Source organism: Manis pentadactyla, chromosome 8 (genome assembly GCF_030020395.1).
Source record: "Manis pentadactyla isolate mManPen7 chromosome 8, mManPen7.hap1, whole genome shotgun sequence".
NCBI classification, from domain to species: Eukaryota; Metazoa; Chordata; class Mammalia; order Pholidota; family Manidae; genus Manis; species Manis pentadactyla.
The window spans coordinates 121,736,399-121,752,115 of record NC_080026.1 but is presented as its reverse complement, the minus strand read 5'-3'; the positions used below and the strand labels follow the sequence as shown (position 1 = coordinate 121,752,115).

General features: G+C 51.1%; 1 long non-coding RNA gene across 1 annotated transcript in view; it reads left to right on the top strand.

Moving 5' to 3' along the window:
* The first annotated feature begins 4,954 nt into the window (after positions 1-4,954).
* Positions 4,955-15,717, top strand: part of LOC118919217 (uncharacterized) — a 30,776-nt gene continuing 20,013 nt past the window's right edge. Inside the window, exon 1 of the long non-coding RNA XR_005027410.2 lies at positions 4,955-4,986. This is a non-coding gene — a long non-coding RNA (uncharacterized LOC118919217). The remainder of the gene's footprint in view (positions 4,987-15,717) is intronic.

The following is a 15,717-nucleotide window of genomic DNA, read 5'->3' as shown; positions in this document are numbered from 1 at the left end:
TGCACTATCTCAGAGGGTCAGTGCCAGCCACAAACCACACTCGGGGCTTCCCTGGGCTGGTGCCCTGGGGACCCTCGGAGGCCTTCAGGATTGCCTGACTCTGACCCTCAGTGCTCAGCAGGCCCTCTCTCTTCACATGCAAACTTCTAGTGTGGGCCTGCTGTTCAGCTGGGTGTCCACTCCAGAGGAGGCTTTTCAGATTTCTGCTTGGGCATGTGCCCTGAGCCTGGGAGAGGAGCTTTGAAAGCCCATACCTGAATCCTGTCTGTGTCTAATACCCCTACACTCAAATTGGCCCTCATGTCAGTTTCAAAACAGCCAGGTTACCCTACTCTTCTTACTCCTTTCACACACACACACACACACACACACACACACACACACACACACACACACCCTCCAGCACACATTCCTCACTTCAAGTCAAAGGCCTACAAGAAGAGTTTTTTGTTGAAGGTCAACAGCTCTGATTGCATTTCTTTATTTAGACATTGTTTTTGCTGAAGCTGATTCCATTACCTTTGAGTCCACGGAAGTGGAGCCCATTAGAAGAATCAGCAGTCAAGAGGCTCCCAAACAGGCTTAGAGAGTGATGCTAAATTAAGTAGATTTGGCTACTGTGGTTTATTGACACCTCTCTCTCTCTCTCTCAATTTTAATAGAGCCTGCATTTTCCTGCTTTACAGCCACTAATTTGTTTATGGTGGGAATAAAGGAAACTTGGGGATTTAGTCCCAGATGTCAACATACACTCTTATCTCCGCTCCTAAATTCCCTACTCCTCCAGCAACTGACCTACTTCCCATGGCCCTAATATGGCTCATCGACGCCCACATCTGAGCCTTAGGCTGGCTCAGAGGGAGTGCAGAAGAGGCAGAACTGGTCCTGGTGAAGTGGCTTTATAGACCTGACCACTGACCGTTCTCTTGGTTTGATCCATGCGTCCCTTTCCCCCATGTTGATTAGCAGAGCCTGAGTGCCTGTGGAGGCAACCACTGCCTTGCTTGTCCTGTTTCCCCACCCCTGGCCTTGTCTACACTGTTCCTGGCTGTGGTTTCTGCCTTCTTTGTGGTTCTTCTGGGATACTGGCTTTGACCAGAGGCAGGTGAAATGAGCTCTCTAATCTGTAGAGTGGAGGTGATAACGCTGCCACATCCATGAAGGTGGGCTTACACTCAACACGTGCAAATTGTCAGGGGTCCTGAGATCAGCAACGATTACACATTGGGACAGTGCCTTGTGTTGACATTGCAAAGGGGGTGCTGTCAGGGTTAGCTGGGGGTGGGGGTGGGGGGTGAGTTGGTCCAACTGCTCCAAACAGCAAGTTGTCAATATTTATCTAAGCAGAAAAATGTAATTATCCTTTGAGCTAGAAATTCCACTCCTAGGAATTTATCCAACAAAAATACCAAGACCTATACATGAAGTCATTTGTTGTGACATTGTTCAAATTAGCCCAAACCTGGACACTATCTAAATACTTACTTTTCTGTATGATACACTGTGCAATGGTATACTATGCAGCCACTAAAAGCAGTGAAATAACGATTCATGGACTGATATGAAATGGTCTTCAAGAAATATTGTTTGGTGGAAAAAAGGTAAGAAACAGTATATGATCTCTCTCCATGTTTAAAAGTAGGATATGTGATATACATGTGTGCATATACTGAGAATATTTCTGGACAAAATGAAAATGAACAGATAACAGAATATTTTCTAGGGACAAGGATGATGTGGAGGGAGAGTTATCTCTTGCTGTGTGCTCTTGTACTCTGAAATTTTTATCATGTACGTACAAGTTAAACAACATTTGGAAATATAAAAATGACTATAAACTGTTTTTATTCTAAGTACTTCAGGCTTTTATTTCTGGAACACTTACATGTCACAGATAGTGGCTCTGACAATGACATTTTAAGAATGGAAAGACATGCCCATTAGGGAACTGAAAGAAGGATGTGAGGTCCCAGAGTGTGCCTTTGACCGCTCCCACCCCAGGGCTGCTGGTCTTCTGAGGCCTTAGGCCCAGGGAAGGTGGCCTCCCCAATACCCTGTCACTGCCTCTCCTAATGCTGGCCACACATCTAGCCACCAGCACCCCCTTCTTAGTTCCCAACTCTGTGTTGAGCATCACTTGGTGCCAGGCCCAGAGCGCAGTGCTTCACAGGTATTGGGATCAAGCTACTTGCCTTTCCTTCCCCCTCCCCACAGCTGGCATGGCAGGCCGGGCCACTGGAGCTTGCTCAGCCACTTGCCCCCTTCAGTCCATTCTTCCCACAGCTGCCTGAGTGATCTTTCTAAATGATAAGTCACAAGGGTCATTGACATGCTTAAAAACCTTCCTATGGCTTCCGGTTGCCATTAGAATAAAATCCACTCATCCCTGTGGCCAGGAGGCCCAGCAGGATCTGCCCTTGCCTCCCTCTCCATCCTGCCTCCCCCACTGCTCCTCCCTCCTAACTGCTCCAGACACCGTGGCCTTCTTCCTGTTTCTTGAAAAGCCCGAGCATATTCCTGCCCCAGGGCCTCTGTATTTGCTCTCTCCTCCAGCTTGAGGCTTCTTTTTCCAGCTCTTCACATACCTGTCTCATCATTCAGTTCTCTGCTGACTTCCCGAGGCCTCCCTGACTACTCTAGGTAAAGAGGGTGCCCATCCCCTAAATCTACCCATCACTGTGCTCCACGCCCAGATTTATTTTCTAAATAGTATTTATCAGTCTCAGCAATGACCTTTTTGACCTGTTTGGGGGATGATCCCTTTCCGTAGAATCTCAATGCCATTCCCTGTCCCTGTGTCCCCTGCACTCTGACCAGTGCCTGGAGCATGGTGTGGGCACCAGGGGTGTTTACCAAATGGAGGGATGCAGTACCTGGCATGTTGCAGGTGCTCGACATTGGTGGAATCTCTGCTGCTTACTTGCTGTGCGGCCTTGGGAAAATCACAATTTATGCAGCTGTGCAGTGGGGCAGGCTAGGAGTACCAGGGCCAAACAGAGTTGGTGTCTGAGAGGGGCTTTTTGGTTTTTTTTTCTACAAGTCTATTATTCTAAAGAATTTGTGCAGAAATACAAACTGATTTTCCAGCTGGGGTTGTTTTCTGCCCACCTCCTGCTCTGGGAAGCAGCACGTGTTCCTGGGAGATTTTCCCTGCAGAAAGAGCTGGCCTGGAAAATATCCCACTGCCCAGGGGAGGCAAGGGGCACCTCCCCAGACCTTGGACTGACTCTAGAAAAAGAATGTGAGAAGAAAGACTGGATAAAAGATCTCAGACTTAAGGATGGTAGTGTAGGCAAACGCTCAGACAATGTCTGAGGCCCCCTGTGTTAGCACAGAATTATTAATTATTACATTTGTATTGCTAGACTGTGTATGCTTCCCTGAGGGAAGGAGCCAGATATCTCCACTTGAGCATTTTCACAATTCTCTGCCTCATTGAACCTTCACAGCAGCCCTTTAAGGCAGGTACTCTTGTTATCCCCCTCTTGGAGTTGAGGAAACTGAGGCACAGAGAGTGTGTCTTGCTCGAGTTCATTGTGTAGCTGGAAAGCTAGGATGCAAACACATTCAGACTCTCCCTGCTAGAATTTTGAGGTTTCTGGATGCTGCCCAGGATTCTTTTCTTTTGCTAGGTGCGATCTGTTTCCTTGTGGCTATCAGCAGAAAACAATGGCTATGAAATGAAAGGGGGCTGCAGGCTTGTTTTGAAGGGCACAGGGCTGGGGAGAAGGGTCGTGGCTGCCTGGTTCTGCAGGAGATCCCGAGACATCCCAAGGGACTGCCAGTACTGGAGAGCCAGGACCAAATGCCGAGGACGTCCTCTCAGCTTTGAGGCGAGGTGGCTAAACTTCCTTGCAGTTTACAAGAGGCGATGGGGGAGGATGGGCTCTCTGGAAGGGTGGTCGGTGGGAGTGAGCAGACAGCTGCCCCAAAAAACAGGCTTTCTCAGGCTGGGAATTAAGGCCTTCTGGGCCTGGATCCTGGATCCTCCAGCCCTGTCTTCACCCTCTGGGGGCATCAAATCCCAGTCTTACAGCTGTGCGACAGGATTTTCCTCCAGAGCCAAGTTGCAGGGCCAAGCCCCCTTGAGTAAAGGCAGCACATGTAAAGAGCACCTGATTCAGAACCAGATCTGGAGCCACATTTTCAAGATGCCCAGGGTAGGGCGAGGGCCAGCTCCTTGTTCTGCCACCGGTAGGGGTGACATTCTCTGCCCTCATTCACCCCTTTCCCCAGCATGACACCTACCGTCACTATTGCTGCTAGTTGTTTGGGATAAGCCCTCGGGGCCAAGCCCTTTGCTCAAAGTCTGCAGGGAGACGACCTGAAATCTCTAATAAAATTTGTGGGAATTTATCTACTCAAGGGCCTGTAGGAGTGAATATACTGTTCCAGGGGCTGCAAGAGTTTGGGGGTGACAAATGAAGAGGTGAGGTGGAATACACTAGAGAAACAGGTCCCTGGCCTGGGGTCAGGGTTCCAGAGAACAGGTTGTGGAGCCTGCAGGCAAAAAAGGAACTGAATTAGGTGCATTTTAATTAAAGCACTACATTTTGGGCAACGCCTCTGCTGGAGAGTTGGTAGCCTTTAAAAAATAGATGAAGGCAGTGTTGTCAGGGTTTGGTGCTCTGGGAAAGGCCACCTGGGGTCTGCACGTGTCTTCTCCCCTGACCCTACCCCCATTCAGGTCCCCTTCCCAGCACCTCCCTCCCCACCACTGTTCCGGAGCAACCACCCACAGAGCAGCCTCAGGGCTGGGCTCTGAGTCATAAGGCTGTGGTGCCTGCCAGGGGGCCAGGGTGGCAGATGGCTTTATGTGGGCGTGAGTGAGGAGGGGAGGGCGGATGGGAGGGGGCAGTGACCCTGGGCCCAGCAGGAAGGGATTCAAGGAGGTAACCTGGGAGGTGGACTGAGTCCTACACAAGCCCAAGCCTTTCTTTCCCATGGCTTCCCTCCTGTTTTCCAAGGGGCGGCCAGCATGACCAGGTAGGGGTGGAAAGTGACCGTGGGAGGCCTGAGGCCTGGGACCCAGCTCCTCTGCACAGCATGCCTGGCCCCGCTGGCCCAGCCGTGGGAGGCAGAGCCTGGCTGTGTTTACCTAGGCTGGGCACTTCCGGAGCAGATGGGCGCCTATCAGCGCTGCCAGCCAGAAACTGGGCTGATGCCCTCTTACTGCCAAGTGGCAGGTGCCTTGGGGGCTTGGAGGGGAACATGTGTTTGATTTGGCTATTTATTAGGAGAAATCTCTCCAGGCTGAGAGCTACCTGCACGCCTGAGCGATCACAGCCCTAGCTAGTATGGGACACTGTGCAGACTCCGTGACCCAGAGAGGCCGGGCCTTCTCAGTTACTGAGAGTCGGGGACTCTGGAGGGGGGCTATCTTGGTGCATTTGAGTCCTAGGGCTGCCATAACAAAATACTGCAAACTGGGTGGCTTAAACAACAGAAATGTATTCCCTCACCATTCTGAGGCTAGAATTCCCAAATGAAGGTGTCACCGTGCTGGTTCCTGGGGGAGACTCTGTTCCGTGCCTCCCTCCTAGCTTCTGGTGGTTGCCAGCAAGCCTGTGAGTTCCCGACTTGAAGATGCGTTACTGCCCCCTGCCACTTCTGGGTCTGTTCTCCTAATGGCGTAAGGACACTGGTCATATTGGATTAGGGCCAACCTGTTCCGCTACAACCCCACCTTACCTTCATTCCATCTGCAAGGACCCTATTTCCAAATAAGGTCCCATTATCTGGTTCCGGGAAGGACATGGATGTTGGGGGTACACTGGTCACCCCAGAACACCTGGTTGCTCGCCTGCCTCACCCACTAACGTCTCTTAAGCTCTTCCTCCGCCTTCCTGTGCTACTTCCCTTCGAGGAGGGGAAGGTGTCCATTTTCCCAAGCCTGGAGCCTGTGGCAATAAATTAGAAGATGCTCTAGAAAGGCAGGAATTATTTTTACTGATATGCTCTTCCCTATTAAGAGGCAATCAACTTGCAAATACGGTTTTAATCCTTTTTGGGGTTCAGAGGCGTTTGGGAATCTAAGGAAAGTCTTTGGACTCCCACCCAGGAAAAGTGTAAGCACAGACACGCACACCTTTCAATGGTGATGCATCCTTCCAGCACCCATCTGCCCTCAGGCCCCAGGGAGGCCTCTCAGGGCCCAGGAATGCCTCCTCAGAGTCGTTCCTCCAAAGGGGACCCCAGCTGCTCAGCAGCCTAATGCTTGGGAGTTTAGGGGTTGCTATGCTGGGCAAGGACTGGGGAGGGTTTCCTCAAATCAGACCATAGGGAGAAAGAGTGTGTGTATGCGTGCATTTGTGTGCACCTTACACGCTGGGGTAGGGGAGGCATGCCTGGGGGATGTGGAGGGCCCAAGGAAAGGGGGATGCCCTGAGCTGGTGTGACAGGTGTTTTTCTCTCTTCCCAGTAGCTACCACACTGTTGAGAAGAGGTCCAGAGCCTGTGATTGATCTCTAAGTTGGGCTATCAAATGAGGGGGTGGGGAGTTGAAGCATTAACACCCACTATTACCCTGTTTATGTAAGAATGCTCAAACTGTGTACTTCTAGTGTACATGTATAGAGCCCTCAAAGGACAAACCCCAAACAGTGCTTACAACTGGGGCTGCTGGGGTCCAGCGCTACAGGCATCACAGGAGGGCTTTACTGGAGCTATGCGTTGCTGTGGTTTGACTTTACCCAGTGAGAATGTATTCAAGTGTGAATTGTGTATTAAATAAATTAAAAGCTTTTCAAATAAAGGCTCTTGATATTCTGGGGTTTAGATCCCTTTGAAAAGCTCACAAAACCCATGGACTGGCTTTCCCCTTGCATGTGCCCTCTGTAAGAATCTCCAGTCGTGGGGAGGGTCAGATCCCGGGCTCTGCAGCTGACCAGCTCCTTCTTGGTGGTAACAAAGCTCGTCCCCTCTCCTGTGTGGACGTGAGAAGAGAGGAGAGTGTCCCTGGGAGTCACTCAGGGGCAGGGAGAAGGGAGAAGCTCCCTCTCAGGGGTTAGGACAAAGAGGTATTGCATTGGAATCCTGATCATCTCACCTAGGACCCCAGAGATCACCCTGCCCCACCCCAGGGACTGGAGGATTGAGAGGACTGGGTGGCCTCTTCCACATCTCCCTGGTCATCGGCGTACCTGGGACTCTGATCCTTCTGTGCTTCTCTGCACTGAGATAGAAGGCTGGGCTGCAAAGGTGGGGGAGGATTCTGCAGCCCCCAAGAGTCCCTGTTACTCTTTTCCAGGCTCTGCATCTCTTAGGCACTAAGAGAGAGGGTCTCACCCACCCTCCCCTCAAGGAACTTGATTGAGCAAACCTGTGCCCTGGCACCTGGCCCAGCAAGTGGAATAGCAGGAGTGCCCAGTAAGTGTGCAGCCGAGGGGAGAAGGAGGAAGCTCTCCTCCACGTCCCGTATTGGGCACAACGCTGTGGAGGAGGGAGAGGTTTTCAGCGGTACTTTTCCACTCCTGTCTCTTTCTGCATCTCCCCTCCAAGTCCCAGTTCTCACTGTTTCCACAGGGACTCAGCTGTGGGGTTTGTTTTCCCCACAGTGAACGTGTCCCACACTGGGGGCATTTTCGGCTTCAGGGAGGACTGACTACCCAGGTGAATTAAACCCCAAGGATGGAATGCGGGGCCTCAGGGTGAGTGAGGCTGTGCAAGGTAGGGATCAAGAGCAGTGGGTTCTGCTTGGCCTCTTCACCCAGCTCACATCAGATTAGCCCTCCGGCATCTCTCCTTAGGCCTCAGCGGGTGTAGTACAGATACAGGTTCCCTGGGGACTCGCTCTGGGGGAAGTGCCCTGGCTGCCACCAGCGACTGCCACCATAGAGGGGCCTGTATGTGTGGCACTCCTGTGGAGGAGTTAAGCTGCTGTTTGGAGCATCTTTGGCTGGGAGATTGTTCCAGGAGTGAGGCAAGAGGGTCAAAGGGGCCAAAATCTAGCAAAATCTGCAATAAGAGCCCCTCCCAAATGGAGGTGCGGCAGCCTTGGCTGCCTGCGAGCTGGTGACAGGTCTGGGCCTGAGAAAGGGTGTCAGGTCTGCCCTTGGGAAACTCTGAGGGGTGCATCCTGATACTTCCCTGTCCCTCAGTTCCTTCTATCTGCTGGGGTGCAGATGAGGTGGGCAGTGACTTGGAGGGAGAGGGATGCATGGAGCAGCAGCAGATCCCAGTCAACCCTGTGGGGTCCAGCCACCAACAGTCACCAGTGACTTCTTATGAGACTCAGCACCTTCTGGGGCCTCTCCTCTGCCCCTGTAGAAGGCAGCAGAAAGGCTGGTCCTTGGCCCTTCCTCTGCCACTCAGCAGGCACTCGCCGGGTGCCCAGGGAATGAGTCCCAGCTCCCACTCGAAGGGCTCCCAGTGGCATGGAGACAGGGAGGTGGCAACAGGCAATTTCAGCACAACCGGCTGTGAGTGTGTGTTTGGGGCATGCTAGCCAGGAAGCAGCCGCTTCTGGAACTCCTTTCTTCATACCCACACTGGGTATCTACTTCCTCCATTCTCCTGTTTGGCTAATACCAGCTCACATTTGTTGAGCTCTGGCACTCAGAGAAGAGCTTGCCAAGCATTCTCCATCCTCACCACAGCACACCACAGGGAGCCCGGGAAGCCACTGAACAGAAAGAGGAGCTGAGGGAGAGAGTGGCTCAGGAGCCTGCCCCAGGCCACAGCACCTTCCACTCCTTGATGGCCCTTTACGCCTGACTCTTCCTCCTATTGCAGGAGGATCCCCATGCCCCGAGGGCCGGCTCCACTCTCTTCTCTGACCTCTTTCTGACCCCCTCCTCGCTCCACCCACCATGATCGCTTGTCCTCCCACACACTCAGCTCCCCCTCCCACCTCCCATATCTGGATCAGAGGTTCCATCACCTTCCAGACCAGCTCCCACACTTCCTCCCCTGCCTGCTGGGCATCTCCATCCGGGCATCCCAACCCACACCTCAGCCCTACTCCGCCCAAATCCATCCTCTCTTCCAAACTTCTATTAATGGTGCCCCCTGCTCCTGGCCGCCCAGGTCCCAAGGTGTCTGTCTCTTTGCCTCCATTCAGAACACACAGTGCTCTGCAACACAGCCGAGGCAGATGGGACAGACATCCCGCTGAGAACTCTTTTGGTTGCAAGTGGCAGAAAATTCCTCTTCAAACTGTCTTGATCAATACCAGACCTTGAGTAGAGCTGATCTCAGACATTGCTGGAACCTGTGGTTCAAATGGCACCAACAGGTCTTGTCTTCAGCTCAGCACTCACCCCATATGAGCTTTATTCTTAGGTTCCACAGGGTGGCAAAATGGCCGTCAGCTCAGGCGTACATCCCCAAGGATCAGCAGAAGAGAGAGAGCTCCTTGTTCTGGTAAATCCTCCACAAGTCCTGGGATTTTCCCATCTGCACCAACTGGAGCTGTGTGCCTGCTTGTGTACTAGGAGGACTTGGCATTCTTCTTGGCCAGGGTGGGTCCTGGGCTTCACCAGAACCAAATGGACAGAGCAGGGTGACTAATGACGGCATTAAGATACCCAGGGACTCCATGAGATATGTCCTTCCAATATTTGGGGAGTGCTGGGCAGAAAAATGGCCTCCCTTGTTCTTCCTTGTTCTGAGGATTTTGGTGGGCATTACTAGCTAAGATACATACCCAGATGCCCTAAGGGTTGACTTTTGCAATTCATGATTAAGACAGAGTTGGGGGTCCAGCCCTGACCCCACGACTGCATTTGTCAGGATAGGCTAGGAGACGCATGGTAAGACAATCCCAAGATATCTGTGGTTAATATAATAAAAGTTTGTTTCTTCTTTTCTCATGCTGCATGCCCCATGTAGACACTGAGGGACTCTGCCCCGCACAGATCCAGGCAGCTGACGTGCCCCCTCTTGCAGCTGTACCATCTGCACAGTCACATCTTGCACTTCGCATGTCAGGGGAGGAGAGAGACTGGGGAACCGTGTGGACTTTTCACTGCCTCCGTTGGAAGTGACAGACTTCCTTTCCATTCATATTTCACTGGCTAGAACTACTAGTCACAGCCCAGCCTCACAGGAAGACGGTGGGAAACAAAGGGACGCACATGGAATGTTTGGAGAGAATTACTACTGCCGCCACAGCCACTCACTGGCTGTGTGTCTACAGGCAAGTTACTTAACCTCCCTGTGTCCCAGTTCCTTTACCCATTAACTGAGGATTGCAGTTACTCCTTTTTCACTGGGGACAGTATCAGGATTAAATCAGTTTCTACAATGTGTCTCAGAAAAGTGCCTGACACATAGAAATACTCAATAAGGGTTAAATAGAAACAACACCCCCTCTCCTTAGGGTCTCCTCTGTACAAATGTTCTCCCCCTCCACCAAAAGACTGAGGTCAAACAGCATTCAGTAATGTTCCAGTCTAGGATAAGAACTCGGGACTGAGTACTTTGTGATGAGTAGTTTAATATCTTTGAACCTCAATATCATCATCGGTTAAAACAGATTCCCACTTACTTGTGAGGGCTTAGATGAGAGTCCAGTAAGAAAATAGTTAAGGAAGTTTTGCCTGCATTAAACTTATTTGGCTACCACACTGGTAAAAATGACCTACACATTTTACAGATTTGCATCAAGGTGGAAACCAAAAAAGGATTCTTGCAGCCCATCCCCATTAAGAGGCAAACTGGACACCATGACCACCAGCCTCATCCCCAGTCCCTCTGTCCTGACTTCTCCAGCTCTGCCCACAACCCCTCATCGGAGTGAGGTTTGTGTTTACACAGATGGTCTTTCCCAACCAAAGAGGGGTGGAAGAGGCACAGGCCCGTGGTGGTGGTGGTCCACAAGTTTCACTCATTTGGCCTTCCATTCATTCTTTCATTTAGTAAACAGTTACCGATGGCCTACCATGTACCAGGCCTGCACAAGTTGCTGGAATTCAGAGGTGGACAAGCGAGACCTGTCTAAGTTGGGGGGTGGGGCAGAGACAACAAACAAGCAAAATGTAAATAGCTTTGGAATCTGATATGTCCTAGAAAGAAAAATAAAGCAGGGCAATGGTGAGAGAGGGGAAGAGGCAGGCCGCACGGGACAGAGTGGTCCAGAAAGCTTCGAAGAGGTGCCTCTGGGGTTAGGCTGCGGAACACTAGAAGAATTCAGCCCTGCAGCACCCTCGGAAAAGTGTCCTGCAGATACCCCAGGAAGGAATGAGGAGGCTGGGGTGCCGGGAGATTTGTGAGGAGGGCGAGGCGAAGATCAGGAGGTGGGAGGGACTGTCAGGGGCCAGACCTTAGTGGTTCCCTTTCTCCCCTTGCAGGAACTGATGAGTAGGAGCATGAACTCCCCCTCCAGGAAGCTCAGGCCCTCCCATTCCTCGGTGGTCCAGTCTCACCAGTTACCCCAGCTCCCTGGGGCAACAGGCTATGATGGGAGATAAGTGGTAGTTGCGACATGCTCTCTCTTTGTCCTTGAGCTGGGAAGATAGAATCTATATGGACTGCACTAGAGGGAGGGCAATACAGACTGTGGACGAGCACCAGGGGGGTGCTGAGGGGCAGTACCAGGCAGTGTGGAGGATCACAGAGGCCAGAGGGCTGGGCATCAGGGAAATGGCTAGAGCTTAGCCTTGGTGGGAGTAAGAACTAGATGGATAGCAGGGGATGGGGAGTGATATTCCAAGTAGGAAGAACACAGAGCAAAGGAGTCCTTGTGGGAAGGAAAGGATTAGAGGATGGTCATGCTCAAATCAGTTTGACTGGATTCCAGGGTTGGAAGAGAAGCTTGTAAAAGTGAGGACACCTAGCCAACAGAAAGGTAGCCAGGGTAGTGGTACAGAGCGTTTTAGCCACAAATGCTCAAAGACAGGAAGGAGGACTTTAGAGCTACACTGGTCAGATTCAAGTTTGGGTTCTGCCACTTACTAATGATATGACCTCAGACAAGTTTACTTCTCCAGGCCTCTGTTTCCCATCTTCAAAACAGGAATAAGAGTACCAACCTCATTTTATATGGCTTAAATGAGTCCATATTTGCAAAGCACTTAGAACGCACAGTACATGGTCCAGAGTGAGTGTGATAATAGGTATTGGTTAAGTTAATGGATGCTGGTGAGCTAGTGAGACCCCTCCCTGAAGGCAACAGGAGGCTCTCAGGTGTTCAGGGCAGGACCATGCATGGATAAAGAAGGTGCTCTACCCTGATTCATTCAGCATCCCCGTGCAGGCTGGAGGGCCTGGAAGCAGGAAGGCTCGTTAGGAGCCTGCTGTAATAGTCCAGGCATGAGGTGATGGGTGCCTGGTGAGGGTCTGCAGGTGAGGTTAGTGGGGAGAGGGATGCAAAGGCAGGCCTGGTGGAAGAAGTGCTCATCTGACACCTGGTGACTACAGACTGGATATGGGCAATGGAAACTGGGGGCCTGGGCCTGGGTGATGGGGTGGACACGGGGCTCTGGCCAAAGAGGGGAGCCAGAAAAGCCATCTGTTTGGAGGAAGATGGTACAGTCACGTGGAGACATGTTGCCTTGGAGGCCATGGCCTGCCCGCAGTGTTCTGGGCACCTCTCATCTGCTGGGTCTGAGGAAAGGAATCCTGTGGGGTTGGATTCTGGCTCCTGGAGAGACATGAGAATGAGGGTGTCAGCCTGGGCCTCCGCACACCTGCATGTGTTGGGAGGAGGGTGGGTAGGCTGGGAAAAGGCAGTAAATAATGAATGAGGCTGAGCCCACACATTCTCTGTGCACGCTATGGAAAGGGCAATGTGGAAGGAAGGCCCTGCCTGTGCTCACCCTCCCAGACACTGGGTAACTGCTGAGTACCCATGCCCTTTGTGGGGAGGGGAGCTCAGAGCCCCACAGCCCAGCCCCACACTGACCCCCCTCATCCTTGTCCCCACCTGGATTAGGGTCGTAGCTGGGGTTCAGGGGTAGTGGTTGGGAGTGATAGCATTTTATTATTGGTTTCCATGAAAAAGTATTGACTGGGATCCAGTGATTACTCACCTGCTTCAGGATCCAGTGAGTACAAGAGGCAAGCTATCCATAAAGCAATGGATTTTCTGAGCATCTGCTGTGTTCAAGGCTCCAAATAGGGTGAGGGGCCCAAAGTAAAATGAATTCCTTGGTTACAGAAACCACATGAGCCTAGGCTTTTATTTTCCCATTTTTAATTATCAATGACCACAGCTTCAATGCAGATGTCAGAGAACTGCACCCTGCTTTCAGTTATAAAATCTAGGAGCAGCCTGTCTTTTAAATGTAGTTATTCCCTCCAGTCTTCCCTACAAAGAATTCTTAGTCATTTGATAAGCATATTTGTGAAATTTTCTTGGGATTCAGTCAGTTTTTATCAGCTTCTCAAAGTTTTTTTCCTAAAGAAACATTCTTTTTTATTTCAGAAAAGAATCAAGAATAAAATAAAAAATGATCCAACACCAGCTCTCAGATGACCCCTTGCTTCTGCTTTTTAAATGCATTTGGAAAATAGTTCAAATGCTATAGAAAGACACAAAACAAGAAGTAAAATTCTCTCATTGCTCCCTCTCCCATGCCAATTTCTCTTCCTAAAGGTTGGCACTATTAATGGTTTCTTACGTATCCCTCCAGAAAATGTTTAACACATTTATCAGCATTATACATGTATTATGTATATCCTATTCTTAGAAGGTGCTTGCAGAAGTTAAGAACGGTTGCTCTCTCTGCCTTTGATAGTCCATTTTTATGGGTTTTTTCTGTCCTGTCATATCTACATTTAAAAAATAACAGTCAAGGGAACTGGGTTTCTTAGGCTCCTTTACCTTGGACTAGCTGGGTGACATCAGCAAGTTACTGTACCTCTCTGAGCCTCAGTTTCCTCATCACTAAAATGGGGGTTCTTGGGGGGCTTCAATGGCGGCGTGAATGCAGAAGGCTTGACTCATCAGCAGTCCCTTAGCCCTCTTTACAAGGAGGCAGGCTGCCAGTTCTAAATAAATGTTACAGAAGGACCAGTCAGCAGTTGTCCCTCAGAATGACCTGTCACTTCGTTTCCCGGATGCAGGAAAAAAAGCGTGGGAGTGTCCTGGCGGGAGATGACAGGGTCACATGAATTCCTCACCCTCGGTGTTGGCTCCCACCCCAGGTGCTCAATCGATCTGGACTCTGGGAGGCTGGTCCCATCTGTCCTTGGCTGGGAAGCAATCCCTGTTAACCGTTGAAACAGTCCCCTGATATATGGCTCCTGTCACCCTCCCCCTCTTTTTCTCTGATCTCAAGTTTTAAGACCTCTGTGATGCCTGCATAAGGGACAAACAGCTCACAGGAAAAGTCTTCAGCATCCTCCAGGGTCCAGAAGGCGACTTGGCTATTTTCAGCAAAGCTGTGTATAGCCCCAGCAAATTAGAAGGGAGAGCAAGATTCCAGCCCAAGGAGGTGGGGCCATGGTGATGGCAAATGACAGCAGAGAGTGGATGAAGGCCATTTGTGGCATGCCAGGAAGTGTCTACCCCACTGCCGGTCCCTTGCAGGTACTGCTTGCTTGGTCCTCCCATCGGCATTCCCACTTTACAGATGGGGACGCTGAGGCTCAGAGAATTGAGCCAACTTGCTATTAAGTGACAGGGAGGCCAAGCTAGGACTTGAATCTGACAACAGAGTTCAGAGCTTATGTTCTGCTCCAACACAGCACAGGTGGATGTAAGGGAAAGGGACCAAACGGGGCCCCAGAACTCAAGGCCACAAAGTGGCTGCCCACACACAGACATGTTTCTCTCAGGGTTTGCTTTTATCAGTCCTGTTCTCTGTATCAGTGTCTAGAACAGTGGCTGGCACATAGTAGGTGCTTGGAAAAACTGTGAAATGGAAAAAAGAATATCTGATGGCTAACTAGACAAGCCCATTCCATACTCCATATCTGGTACTCCCTAAACTTGTCTCAGGGCCTGTGAAAAATGGTATGGGCATAACACTGAACTACCAACCAGATTTTGGAAAGGGGCCCGGGCCCCACCCTATTCAATAGCTCCCTTGCCAGATCTCGTGGGAGACAGGAAAAAGCAGCACCCAGCCAGGAGTGGGAAGGTGTCAGGCCCGTTCTTCTCTGTAACATGTAGTGGAGGCCATGAGGTTGCCGGAGGTCCTCGGCCTCCTGCTGACATCTCTGACTGCCCGGGATCTGTGGCCTGTGGTCCCGGCAGGGAGGCACTGATGAGAGAAATGGGGGACTGGGACCTGAGCAACAGGGCACCTGTGACAGGTCGCACTGCAGCTCTAGCTGGCCTCTTGAGGCTGGGGGAGGGAGGAAGTAGTGGGCTGAAGGTCACAGCAGGGTCAGCCTTGCTTCTATCCTGCCGAGGGGCAGTGCCAGTGACGAGGGAGCCAGGTGTCTGGCTCAGCCTGTGAGGAGCATATGTTAATAGCAGTAAGAGCAATAATTGGACACAGGTGCCTTCCGTGTAATTTTCTCATCTTTCACAACAAACCTAGGAGCTAAGTGCTATTTTATCTTCATTGAGCAGATGAGAAAATGGAGGTACTAAAAAGTTAGGTTGTAAGTGGGATTTGAGCCATGGAGCCTGGCTCCTGAGCCCTTGTGTGACCACAGGGACCCACTGCCATTATCAAGGCCAGCCCTCCCTGCAGGACTTTTTTCTCCAGTCTCTAAAAAAGACCCTACAAGCTTCAGGCCCTGTCTGCCTCCACCTTCCAGGTAAACCTCCGTCATCTCTGAACAACCGGGAAAAGCAGAGAAGGCTGGCTCTGGGGCAGGGGC